General features: G+C 51.5%; 1 protein-coding gene across 1 annotated transcript in view; it reads left to right on the top strand.

Moving 5' to 3' along the window:
* The first annotated feature begins 3,639 nt into the window (after positions 1-3,639).
* The window catches only part of ASB2 (ankyrin repeat and SOCS box containing 2), a 48,833-nt gene continuing 38,724 nt past the window's right edge, over positions 3,640-13,748 (top strand). Inside the window, exon 1 of the mRNA XM_070775599.1 lies at positions 3,640-3,793. The gene's annotated coding sequence lies outside the window, so the exon portion shown is untranslated. The remainder of the gene's footprint in view (positions 3,794-13,748) is intronic.

Raw genomic sequence — 13,748 nt, 5'->3', positions numbered from 1 at the left:
GTGGCATTCATGTTAGCCCATATAGCAACAGTCATTTAATGAGCACCTACTATGCGCCGGGCATCATTGTAAGCCCTGATCCACAGCAGTGAACAAAAACATTATTCCAGACGGGACAGGCAGGCAATAAATAATGAGTGACAAATAAATACATCATAACTCTGGGGGAGGGTGATAAGTGCTCTGGAGATAAATGAAGCAGGGTAAGGAGCTAGAGAGGGAGGGAGGGGAGGCTCTGTGTGGGATCAGGAGAGAAGCCTCCTGGTGCCATCTGTGAGCCCTGGGGTTTTCTCTTGGCTGCCAGGCCTTCTTTCCATTGCCCTGCAGGTTGACCAGTTGTTTGGTTTCTGCCTCTGCATCTGTGCCCCCATTGACTCTTTTCTGTCTCTGTATAAATTTTCCCTGGAGGACTGTTCCACAGGACCATCTATAGGGCCTTGCACAAAGGCTCCGAATATCCCTGGGGCCAAGACTTTTCAGAGGTTTGTGTAATTTGTAATCTAAGACACTTAAGTGAAAGCCTTAGTGAATTAGCAGTATTGCCCATCAGAATGGATAATGGGAGAAAAGGTGGAAAATGCCAAGTGTTGGAGAGGATGTGGAGCACCTGGAACTCACGCACACAGACTGTGGGAGGGTAAGTTGGTCCAACACCTTTGGAAAACTGGCTGTGTTCCTGCAGCTGAACATACACTGATTTTATGACCTAGTGATTCCTGTCTTAGGTGTTGGCCCAGCAGAAATGGGCATGGATATTCACCAACAGACATGTTCTAGAATGTTCACAGCTACGAAATCCATCATAGTCCCAAACTAGGTATCACCCAAAGGACCATCAGCAGCAGACTGGACCAACTGAGATACACTCAGAGCACGGAAAACCACACAGCAACGGGAAGGAACAATCTGGAACTACATGAAACAATATGGACGGACCTCGGAATCTCTGGGGTAGAGGCAGGTATGGCTAAGTTTAATAGGACTCTAATGTGCAGTTTAGCTTGGGAATCGACAAGTTAGCCCAACTTCATTTTGGAGTTGACTGACCTGTAATGTGAACAGACAGGCCAACCTGGGTCTCGGACTCTGTGGACCTTTATCCAGAGCATCAAGTCTCCCACGCGGGATGCGTGAAGGACCAGGGGAATAGCACACATTCACCGATTTATAGTCAAAGCTTTGTGGCGCTCCTTGCTCTGCTCCAGCATTTGATTTCTTCATTACCTGGAGGATAGGGGCTTCCCTGGCGGCTCAGATGGTAAACAATCTGCCTACAGCAATGCGGGAGACCCGGGTTCAATCCCTGGGTTGAGAATATGCCTGGGAAAAGGGAATAGCTACCACTCCAGTATTTTTGCTGGGAGAATCCCGTGGACAGAGGAGCCTGGCAGGCTATAGTCCATGGAATCACAAAGAGTTGGACATGATTGATCGACTAACACTTTCACTTTGGGGAGATAGAGCTACAGCTAAAAGCATCAGTTTTTGCATCAGGCAGACATAGTTCAAATTGCTAAACCGTCACTTATAGATTCTGGACAAACTCTCCAGTCTCTCCATGCCTCAGTTTTCTCATCTGTGAAATGGGGGTAATGATAGCACTTGCTGCAAGAGTGTGCGGGAGCAGCCAGAAGACATTGTCATATATGAGTCAATCTGCCTACAGCAATGCGGGAGACCCGGGTTCAATCCCTGGGTTGAGAATATGCCTGGGAAAAGGGAATAGCTACCACTCCAGTATTTTTGCTGGGAGAATCCCATGGACAGAGGAGCCTGGCAGGCTATAGTCCATGGAATCACAAAGAGTTGGACATGACTGATCGACTAACATTTTCACTTTGGGGAGATAGAGCTACAGCTAAAAGCATCAGTTTTTGCATCAGGCAGACATGGTTCAAATTGCTAAACCGTCACTTATAGATTCTGGACAAACTCCCCAGTCTCTCCAAGCCTCGGTTTTCTCATCTGTGAAATGGGCGTAATGATAGCACTTGCTGCAAGAGTGTGCGGGAGCAGCCAGAAGACATTGTCATATATGAGTCAAAGTGTGTCTGGCCAGCCCCCTCCGATGCACTTTCTGTTCCCTGTGATGTGACGCACAATTCGGGCTCTTAATTTTCAAAAGCTGAGTGCAACCACAGGCAACAGGATTTGGAGACCGAGTTTCTCCAGCTTTCTTGACTCTATGAGGTTTGTCTGGACTAGGAGGGAGAGGCAAGACAGAGGGCCACCTGAGAAGGGGCCCTGTCCCTGCCACAGCCCAGTCCTCCTAGGAAGGCCAGATTTGGGATCTGTGACATAGAAAGCAGTGGCATCTGTGCCCTACATTTGGCAGGGATCCCAAGGAAGCAGTAGGACTCCAAGGACGCACTCCATGGAACCTGCTAGAACTTTCTGCCGAGAAAAATCCCCAAACAGCCCCGGACAGCCCCCCTCTTCTCTTGCATCCCTGTCATGGCACATGGCCTAGGGGTCCTATGTGTGAACTGACCTTGCGGGGTCATCAGCCACAGTGGCCTGGGGGACTCTCCCAAGTGAGAGTGAGGCTACTGGCCGGGAGACAGCCTGGGACTCGTCATGCCCTCCTGTCCTCAGCCCCAGGCCAGCCTCTAGAACACTGACCCGACTACAGGGCGCCCTGAACTCGCTGAGATTAATTTCCAGATGGAATATGCAAAGTGAGCCACACTCTGGGGTCACAAGTCCAATATCCTGCAAGGGGATGTGGTCTCTGAAATGGAAATTATTTTCCATTTACAGGAGTGGACCAAGTGACATTTCCAGCTTCCCCCACTCTGCAACCTGAGATCTGAATGCAGACGTGGGCATGTGGGTGCCTGGCATCGTGCATGCTCAGGGCGTGTGGCCCTACGTATGCAGTCTTTGCCACCCGAGGCTAACATTTTGGGTCACTCCATCGAGTCCAGAAGCAGATCATTTCTTCCCTGGGCCTGGAGAAAGGGCTCCACTGCCCCTGCACGGGGCTTGCCCACAGGCTTATTTGTTCATTTGCTCCCCTGCCCACCCCACAGACTCCAGCAGCTGGATTCCCACCCTGGGACCCGGAAATACCAGGCTCTGTCACCTGCTACCCGCAAAGGCCCCAACAGTGAACCCGCGCATCCTCGCTTCCCTCTTGTTCAGCCTTCTTCCTCCCTGCCTTCCTGCCTGCTCTCAGTCTCCCTCCGTCCCCTCTTCCTTCCCAGCCTCCCCGACTCCCCTCCTTCCTCCTCTCTTCTCTCTCCATCCTCTCTTCCCACTTTTCCTCTTTTCTCTCTCTTTTCCTCCCTTCTCCTCTCTCCCACACTTCCTTCCTTGCTCTTGCTTGCAGCTTTCTCTCCCAGCTCTGTGTCTCCTACTCTCTGCATCTCTCTCCTCTCTCGCTCCCTCCTGGGGAGTTCCAGAAACATACCCATATATGGCCTCCGTGTCAAGGATCAGAAGTGATGACGTCACGGGAGAGCCAAAGCTCCGAGATGCTCTCCGAAGTCAAGTCCGTAATTGACGCGGCCTGGAGGAAACCAGGATCCCGGCTTCCCCGGTGCAATCTTTAAACAGGAAATCTGAGATTCATAACATCTTATAGTTTGGCTTGCCATCATTGGTCATGCGATGGGCCCGAAATAAACTCCCTGCTTCAAAGGAGAGCGTTTCAGAACTGCCTGGCAGAGCAGCCAGAAGCCCAGGGCCAGGGCTGAAGGCAAACTCAGGGAGCATGTTCTGAATTAAGACACTCTCAGGAAAAATCCTTTTTCTTACCCCTGAATTTTACCCTTGTTTCAGAGCCTAACAGGTAATGCATGCTTTCAACTTTCTTATGCAGAAAGACTGCTTGTCGGGCTGGGACTTAACCGCTGCGGTGTCTATTCATAGCCTCTTAGAGTCAAAGTATGTTTGTGTGTCTCCCTCTTTCTCCTATTCTCTTGAGTTATTAAAGCAGGCTGGTGACTTTTATTTTGGACTGGGGGCACAGAGAATCAGCCGTTTGCATGTACTTGTCCAATCTTCCGGAGGATTCTTGCTCAGAATATCATTCTACTGTGTACTTCTAAAAATGGCAATGCAAAAGGAGTTATCAATGATGCTATTGTTGGTTCTATAGGCCTTGGGCAATGTCTGTATCAGACAAATGACTTTCAGAAATGCTTTTAGGTTGAGGGAAGAGATATTTTCATGCATGGGGGTGTTAATTTCATGTGCCATTTATGGAGCGTCTATGGAACATCTATGTATGGGCAGGATTGTGTGTATGTGTGTGTATTGGGGGGGTGGTGATAGCAACCTTGGATGCCACGAGCTGTATTTGCAATAACTTGGGGTTTAGGAGAGGAAATAAAATCTGCAAACAGAACTAAGATACCACGTAAAGAATGAAAAGGGGGGTGTGTGTAAACATGAGGACACATTCAAGGAAGTGCTGGCCTTTGAAAAGATGGATAGATGTCTCAGGTGGGCGGAGGGTGGGTGGGACAGGGACTTCCAGCTGGAGGATCAGCTCAGGCAAAGGCAGACAAGCTGGGGTGGGTCTGGGGAGATAGTAGGGAGAGCCGTGTGGTTACAGCAAAGGGTCAGGAGGTGAGAAGTGGCGGTGATGCTGGAAGGGGAAGTCGGGAATGGGGGTAGGGGTGGGAGATACTGCTCCCACCAGGCCAGGCAAGAGGATGGAACACATTCTGATTATTTTTGAGCAGAGGAGCAGTGGGGAGGATCTGACTTCAGGCAGCTCCTTGCAAAGCCAGGGGAAAGAAGAAGCAGGGGGGCAGAGACCCTTAGGTAAGTCATTAAGGCCTGAGTCAGGGCAGAAGTTGAGCTCCCGGCACAGGATAGAAGAGCTTGCCTCGACAATGGGAAAGTTTATGCACCAGGCAGCAGCTGAGGGAGTTAACAAGTGCCCAGGCAAAGCCGGCGGGGCCAGTGCATCAGCCATAGCCCCTGACCTCTGCGGTTGGAGGTCCGGGGCAGAGCGCAGTGGGGCAGCCAGGGGCGGACTCCAGTCACTTCTGCAACAGTTGGACAGGTCCTGACAGCTGATGGCAGGCCTGTTTACAGCACAGCCCCCTCCAGGACTGGCGGCTGCCACCACCTGGCAGCCTTCCAGGTTGCATCATCCATTCGTGCACAAACAGTCCAGCCCACGAGGGCCTGGTAGTGGGGGGAGGGTGTCACCTTCTTCCTCCTCCTTGGGGTGGGGCCATGTGTGATCCACCCGTGGAGACCTGACAATGAATAAGAGCACTTGTACCCCTGAGCCTTCACTGAGCATTCACCGTGAGCCGGGCGCTGGCCCAGTGCTTGTGGTAGTTCCTCTCACTGACTCTGCTCCTGGCAGCATGAATTAGAGACGATGGTCACTCCCATTTCCCAAAGGTGGAAACTGAGGTCCCGAGAGGTTAAGGGTCCACCTAAAGCCAGAGAGCTAGGAGGTGTTGGAGACGGGACTCAAATCCTGGCCTCTTAGCTGATGGGCCTCCAGTGCCCACAGCCTAAGCCATGGTCTCTGGGGTCCCCCAGGGAACCAGCACGGCAGTAAACAGACCCGTCCTGGCACCAATGAATCATCATAAGGTGCCGTACCATGTGGACAAGCTGGATCCAAAAGAGTCTTCCCAGAGGAGGCACAAAAATATCTCTGGACCCGCCCACTGTCCTTCCACTGCTGAGCTGAAGAGGGTTAGGCCGCCTGGAGCGGGCAGCTGTCACAGGACTTGTTTATTTCTTTACTTCTCATCCTCAGCACCTTCTTTTGAACCAATTAATGCTTGGGAGTATAAATGAGTTGTTAAGAGCTTTGTGGCCGAGGAAAACATTTTGGGAAGGTGATGGTAATACAGAACTCATGCTCAGTAGCTCAGTCGTGTCTGACTCTTCATGACCCTATGGACACTATAGCCCACCAGGCTCCTCTGTTCATGAGATTTTCCATACAGAAGTTAGGTGATTCCTAACCTGCCTGAATTGTTTAAAAAAAAGGAGACAGAAAAGAGGGGTAGAAAAGACAGAGAAAGTAGAGGGAGGAAAAGAAAAAGATTTAAGCAAAGGCAGGAGAACAAAAGCAAGCAAACAAACAACAAAAAAAAACCAAAAGGAGAAGGATCCTAGCTGATTTTGGGGTGATCTCGAATAAAAGATTTCCAGCCAGCCCTGCATGTGGTTAGGCTGGGTGAGGAGAGAGAGGGCTCTGGGAGGGCACCCCTGCCCACCTGAGATTTTCTCTTCTGGAGCCTAGAGTTAGAGCTTCCAGAACATTCTACCACCCAGGGGTCAAGATGAGAAAGAGTCCACGTCCTCCGGGTGCCCAGAATAGGGCTGGGCAAGGCCATACTTGGGCTCCCCAGGTGGCGTTAGTGGTAAAGAACCTGCCCGCCAATGCAGGAGACATGAGACGTGGGTTCGATCCCTGGGTGGGGAAGATCCCCTGGAGGAGGGCATGGCAACCCACTGCCTGGAGAATTCCGTGGACAGAGGAGCCTGGTGGGCTACACTCCCTAGGGTCGCAAAGAGTAGGACACGACTGAAGCAATTTAGCATGCAAAGCCATACTTGGGCTACGTGCGAGGGCTGGAGCAACAGTGATCAGAGGCTCAGACCTACACCAGGGAGCCCGGCCCCTTCTCATCCCCAGCCCAGGCTTCTGGCACAAGGCAAAGCCTGGCATTCGCTGAGCCCTGGGCAGAAACCGGGGCAGGGGTCTCGAGTACTCCATACGTGCCAGACCTGTATGCGCCGAGCCGTTGCTGTAGGAAAAAGTGAGGAGGTGGGCCCGGAGGGGCGTGGGAGGGGGCTAGCTGTGCCAGGACCAGCCCCTTCAGGGCTGGGAGGTAAGAGACACGTCCTCCACTTGGGAGGCTGAGCAGAAGGTGACCCACGGGGCCTGGGGACTCAATAGCATGGGACCCAAAGATATAAAATGGAAACTTGGCATTCACTGATGCTTTTCTTAGCTGGTGCTCATGGCCCCGCCTCAGGCTGTGGGCCTTTAGGCCTGTGCAGAGTATGTGCTTCTCCTTGGAAAATAGAATATTTTCCAACAAAAAAGAGGAAAGAGGTTTTCCCCCCTTGTTTTTTCTTCTTCCCTGTCTCCCCCTCCCCCTATTTCTCTCCCCCTGTTTTGGGGGTAGCCTCTGCCTGCAGTTTGCAACAATCAATACATAATCTTCTAAAATGTCATCAGGGTCCTAAGCCCTGGTGAGCGATTCATCCTGATTCAGGTTGGCAAGCGGTGCTCAGCTCGTTTAGGACAGTCTTGGACTCCTCTGTGTACGCTGGACACAGAGGGTCTGGGGGCGTGGTGGCGTGGGAGCGAATGTAGCTTTGGGCACGTTCAAATCCCTGTTCGTCACCTCCTTCCTTGATGGCTTGGGCTGGTCGAACCCTGTCTCTGGGCCTCAGTTTCCCCTCCTGGGCTATGGGTCAGCAGTGGTCAGGTAACCTTCAACAGGTTACTTAGTAACAGGTCAGCTCAGTAACCTCCAACAACCCTCATGCAGCCTCAGAAATCTAGAGTCCTAGCTCCCGAGGGAAGCCAGGAGTGTGTATGTCACCAGCATCAAAGTTTCTGAGATCAGAAGAGCTGGGAGGGGCTTTAGAGGTTTAGAGTCTGAACAAAGGCTCAAATCCTAACAGCTGTGAGGCCCCAGACGCCAGCAGCCAGAGGCTTGTCAGCACTGCCGGTTGCAAAGGCCCACCCTGGGGCTCTAACCTGGGCCCCTCTGGGGGCCAAGCAAGATGGCCCGGATTCCACTCCCGCTCCCACCAGGGCCAGGTCAGCCCTTAGCAGAGACTTCCAGACTAACCCCTGCCCACTGCCCTAAGCGTTCAGAGTCAGAGAGTCTGATGAAAACAGGGGCAGGGGGGCTCTCTACCACTTACAATCTGGGTCTCAGTCTTCCCATCTGGGCAATGGGAAGAATCCTCCCCCAGTGCAGGGGTCTTGAGAAAGTCAAAAGGTGCAGTGTGTGAAATTGGCCAGGAAATGGTGCAGGGACACACAGCACCGGCTTTTTTTTTTTTTTTTAGTTAGAGTGTAGTTGATTTATGATGTTTCAGGTGTACAGCAAAGTGATTCAGTTAATCACGTATATTGGGTTGACCAGAAAGTTCAGTAGACTTTTTTCATAACATCTTACAGAAAAATCCGAACGAACTCTTTGGTTAACCCGATATATGTATTGTTTCAGATTCTTCCATTTATAGGTCGTTACAAGATATTAAATATAGCTCCCTGTACTATACAGAAGGTCCTGTTGTTCATCTGTTCTATACATAGTTGTATGAGCACCAGCCTTTTCTATGGTTTAGCTTTTAAAGCCTTAGGACCCGAGAAGGGAAGAGATGCTTTAATGTTTTACAAACAGGAGTCTCCAGCTAGAAGTGTTTCCTCAGATTTCCCAGGACCCCTCCGGATCTGGGGCAACAGCAGATCAGAAAGATTAAGCTTCATAAACTTATTGGGCTTCACAAGAAGTGGGGTTGAGAACCCTAGGGGCCAAGAAACCGTCCAGGCCAATTCCTCACTTCCTCATACGGCCCCAGGCTCACCAAGCAGTCAGAGGTTAGGACTGCCCCAGACTAAGGTCATGGAATGTTTGGGAGGCCCTGGAATACATCGATAGACAATTATATACTCATGTAACATATATGTATATACATTTATAATATATTAATATACAAAAGTGAAAGTGTTAGTTGCTCAGTGCTGTCTGACTCTTTGCGACCGCATGGAATGTAGCCCGCCAGGCTCCTCTGTCCATGGGATTCTCCAGGCAAGAATACTGGACTGGGTTGCCATTTCCTCCTCCAGGGGATCTTTCCGAGCCAGGAATCGAACTCAGGTCTTCTGCATTGCAGCCATACTCTATCATCTGAGCCAAGGAAGCCCCCTTTGAATGTATACGTATGTGTGTGTGTTTATATATATATAGTCTTCAGTTTAACCTGGCCCTTTATTCAAAGCTTACAAAATGACTAAAATCTGTTGGTTACATGGGATGAGGACTAGGTGTGAAGTCAGAAGATGTAGCCTCTGGTCTCTTCTTTGTCAATTTTGTCCTGCTTTTGCCTCAGTTTCCTCATCTGTAGAATGGGAACAAAAAACACCCTCATCATATATCTACCACGTGGCTCAAGCAGACAACGTTGAGGAGAGTGTAAATTAACTGCAAGGGGAGGCTTTAGGGCTGTGGTTCTCCCAGTGCTTGTTGCAGCGTCTGAAACACAGCGCTTTGCATAAGAGCTGACTCAGACAGTCCACACTCATACCTAAAACACCTGCCTGAAACACTCATCCTACCCTTACTACGTGCCAGCCCTATTCCAGGAAATAAGTGCTCACTAGACACCCTCTATTGTTGTTTGTAGGCGGTCACCTCACACATGAATTCAAACCCAGGATTAGAAGGAGTGGGACGGGCTGTGGGTCCTTCCAAAGTTCCCAGGACAGAAGGTCATATACGCAGGAAGGGAGGAGGTGGCGGGAGGGGCCCTGGGGAGTGAGGGATTTGGAAGTGGTGGGCAGAATCCATCCTGCACCCAGGCTGGGCTTGGGGAGGGCATGACGATCTCCCTCCTTCCGAAGCTCTGAGCCCGTTACTCACCCCCGGGCCCTCCCAACAGGGTCCCACGGGGCTGCCTGGACTAATGTCCCTCCTGATCACAGCTGAGGGGAAAGCGGCTCACACGGAAACTGCCAACTGGGAAGGAGTTCCAGATGACAGCATCTGGGCAGGAATGAGTCAGAGCAGAGAATCACAGCATCTCAGGAGCATGGACTAGTGTTAGCAGGTTTTCCTGGGCTGCTGGCCACATGCTAAGTGGCCTGCCCCCTGTTTATCCATGTTTTTCCATGTCACCTTGTTTCATCTGACTGTACCTCTGTAGACCAGATGCTGCTATGTCTCCATTTTACAGAAGGGCAAAGTGAGGCAGAAGGGGTGGGAGCAACCTGCTTCCCATGACACGGCCAGCTCGTGGCAGAGCTGGGTTTGAACCCAGGCAGTCAGACATCTGCGGTCATGCTCTCTACCAAAAGCAGAGTCTTCTCACCATAGCTGTGCTTCCAAGGTTTGACCCAATCATTCATTCACCTGCCCGTCTGACATTTATTAAGTACCTACTGGGTACCTGGCCTTGGGTTAGGTCCTTGGGTTATGGCATGAATGTGACATGGCCCTGCTCTATGGATACCTTTGGACTCCCCAGGGAGCCAGGCCCACAGAGGGCAGTCAGAGTACTAGGAGAGGAGGGGTGCCCTTGAGGCAGCTCAGGGCTCCTCAGCCATCAGATTGGGGAGGCTTCCTGGTGAAGCCACAGGAAGGCATCTGGGACAGATAGTGAGTGGACGAGGAAGGAAAGGGAAGGCAGATGAGCGGAGGGCTGGAAGTGGCTTATCTGGGCTCTTACCTTTGACTCAGGTGCCCAGCAGAGTGCGAGCTTGGTGCCCTGGAAGATGCCTGCCAGGCCCTTTCCTGTCCCCGACACTCCCAGCCATGCTCCCAGCCCGTTTCTACTAAGACATCAAGAAGCCACTCTTCCCACCCCAAACAGCCACAAAGACACCACCCCATCTGTGGGAACCCAGGCCCCTGCCGGCTCCCAGGCCAACCCTGGCTGTCAGGGAGCCTGGATTTGTGGGGAGGGGAAGGAACCAGAGGAAGAAGGACCACTTTTCAAATGCTATTATTTAATCCTCACTTCAGTCTTGCAAGGGCCCATGTTTCTATGCCCATTTTACAGGTGTAGAAACTGAGGCCCAGCTTGGAAGAGCACCGACTGTGGATGGGCCAGGCATTGTGCTGAGTACTTTATTGTGTTAACACAAGAATCCCCATCACAGCAACTGTTACCCCTATTTTACAGATGCCACCTAGGAGAGGTGGGGGTTCCCCTGGAGCCAATGTTTGGGGACCTACAAAGGAGGAAAAGAGGGGCCCCCGGAAGCCTCGGTCTCCCCTATTCCAAGCTGGCTTTGGATGGGCCACGCTCAAACACTGCTCCCTCTGCAGGCCCCTAGCTTGACTGGCAGGGCCCACTGCACTCTCACTTTTCCCTGGGAAAGGGCTATTTTTATCTCAATCAGCCTCCCAGAGGGTCCTGTGAGACCGCCGGCCTCTTTCCTGGAAGCAGGCCCAGAAGGTGGCCCAGCCCCCAAGCCGAGGCCTCAGAAATCAAGCTGAGCAGCACGAAGATGGGGAGAAACTGAGGACAAGAGAGGGGCAGGGTATCACCCAGGACCTCACCTCCTCACCCCCCCGTCACTCTGCCATGAAACAGGTGCTCTTATTAAGCTCACTGTAGGGACACCACTCTCATGGCAGAAAGCGAAGACCTGAAGAGCCTCTTGATGAAAGTGAAAGAGGAGAGTGAAAAAGTTGGCTTAAAGCTCAACATTCAGAAAACTAAGATCATGGCATCCGGTCCCATCACTTCATGGGAAATAGATGGGGAAACAGTGGACACGGTGGCTGACTTTATTTTGGGGGGCTCCAAAATCACTGCAGATGGTGATTGCAGCCATGAAATTAAAAGACACTTGCTCCTTGGAAGAAAAGTTATGACCAACCTAGATAGCATACTAAAAACCAGAGACATTACTTTGCCAACAAAGGTCCATCTAGTCAAGGCTATGGTTTTTCCAGTAGTCATGTATGGATGTGAGAATTGGACTATAAAGAAATCTGAGTGCCAAAGAATTGATGCTTTTGAACTGTGGTGTTAGAGAAGACTCTTGAGAGTCCTTTAGCCTGCAAGGAGATCCAACCAGTCCATTCTAAAGGAAATCAGTCCTGAATATTCACTGGAAATACTGATGCTGAAGCTGAAACTCCAATACTTTGGCTACCTGAACTGACTCATTGGAACAGACCCTGATGCTGGGAAAGATTGAAGGCAGGAGGAGAAGGGGACAACAGAGGATGAGATGGTTGGATGGCATCACCGACTCAATGGACATGAGTTTGAGTAAACTCATGTTTACTCAAACATGAGTTGGTGATGGACAGGGAGGCCTGGTGTGCTGCAATCCATGGGGTCGCAAAGAGTCGGACATGACTGAGCGACTGAACTGAGCTGAACTGAACTAAACAGGTAGAGTAACTCAACTTCTAATAACAGGCAAAGCTGTGATTTGAACCCAGCCAGTGTCCCCAGAGGCTGTTCCCTAACAGCCCCTCAGGCTAAGGCTGGGGAGTCCCACCCACCTCGGGGAGACACCCCCGTGTCCTCGGCAGCAGCCCTAGCCTGTGACGGGGAAGCCCAGTGACGGGGAAGCAACCGGGCATCGCAGGCTTCCACACCAACAGCCGGGTCCCGTGCTAGGCCTGCTACGCCTGCGCCCTCTTAATTCTACCACCACCTCCTCACAACAGTCCTTACCAGTGACTCTGTTTTTGCACATGAGGCTTCTAAAGGTGGGGAACTTACTCAAGGCTGAGGATCTCCCAACCAAGTACTAACCAGGCCGAGATCAGATGAGACTGGGCTTGTTTAGGGTGGTGTGGCCGCAGACAGACTGAGGATCTCAATGGGAAAATCAAGAGATGTCAGGTCCCACAGCGAAGTTGGGGAAGCTCCTCTCCTTCAAGAACCTTCAAGGTCAACCCCCCATCTGGGAAACTTCCCCTGCATGGGCTGAGAGCCTGACACCGTGCCCACTGTGCAGATGCCAGGCTGGAGGAGGATGGCAATATTATCCCTGCCTGCTCAGAACCCCGTGAGTGCTGCTTACCTGGATCCGTGTCCCTGAAATTCCCAGAAGGAGCACTGGCTTTGAGGTAGGAAGCTTGGGCTCCAAAGCCCTATGTTCCAGCTGCCTGTCCTCATGCGACCCTTTCCCTTCCCCTTTCTGAATCGTAATTGCTTCATCCATCACACCCATGTGTGGGTATCAAGTACGTAGGGACATCAAGTCCTGGTGGAAGGCTCGAGGATGCAGAAGATTTAGTAAGTTAATTCAACAAAAAACGTTCTTACTTTCTAGGGCTGTTGTCAAGGCAATGCCATGAGATAAATGATAAAAGGGAAAGTCTCTGGATGCATCTCACCCATGGGGGTGGGGGATGGGGGATTGGGGAGTCTGGCATTAGTTGCAGGAGATGGCAGCTCCAGGTGAGCATCACCTAGCTGCCCTCGCCTTCCTAGAAATCTGGTCAGGGAAGGGGTGCTCGTTGGAGCTGGGTGCTGTCCAGGTGCCTCTGAACCACCCACACCAGGCTGCAGAGCCAATGGCTATCTTGGGGTGAAGGACTGGAGGGGTCTCCTCCCCACTGCCCGCACCTACCCAGCATAGGTATGGCTCCCACAACGTGGTGAAGTGTGTTGTCTCATTCCCATTTTTACTGATAAAGGAGCTGAAGCCCAGAAGGGGAAGTGACTTGACCAAGGTCACAAAGCTAGTAAGTTGAAGAATTGAAACTAGACCTAGAGTTCCTGACTCTCAGATCTGAGATCCTTCCACTCCTACCTGGGTCCCTATTCCCCCTGCTAAGCTCCATAACTATGGAGAATTTGTTGACGTGGCCATAGGGACCCCCAGGGACAAAGAGTTTGGGCTTCACTAGCACAGAGCTGACCAAACATCTCAATGAGCTGCAGAAATTTTAGAACAGGAAGAGCCCTTGGAAGCCTTCTAGCCAAAACCCTCCTTTTGCAATGGGAAAACTGAGGCCCAGAGAGGGACAGGGATGTGGCTGAGGTCACACAGCGCTTGAGCATCGACTTGGAGACTGTAACTCAGGAAAACTGAGGCCCAGAGA

This window comes from Bos indicus, chromosome 21 (genome assembly GCF_029378745.1).
Source record: "Bos indicus isolate NIAB-ARS_2022 breed Sahiwal x Tharparkar chromosome 21, NIAB-ARS_B.indTharparkar_mat_pri_1.0, whole genome shotgun sequence".
Classification (NCBI taxonomy): domain Eukaryota; kingdom Metazoa; phylum Chordata; class Mammalia; order Artiodactyla; family Bovidae; genus Bos; species Bos indicus.
Note: the sequence above shows the minus strand (reverse complement) of the source record. Positions and strands in the feature narration are given on the sequence as shown.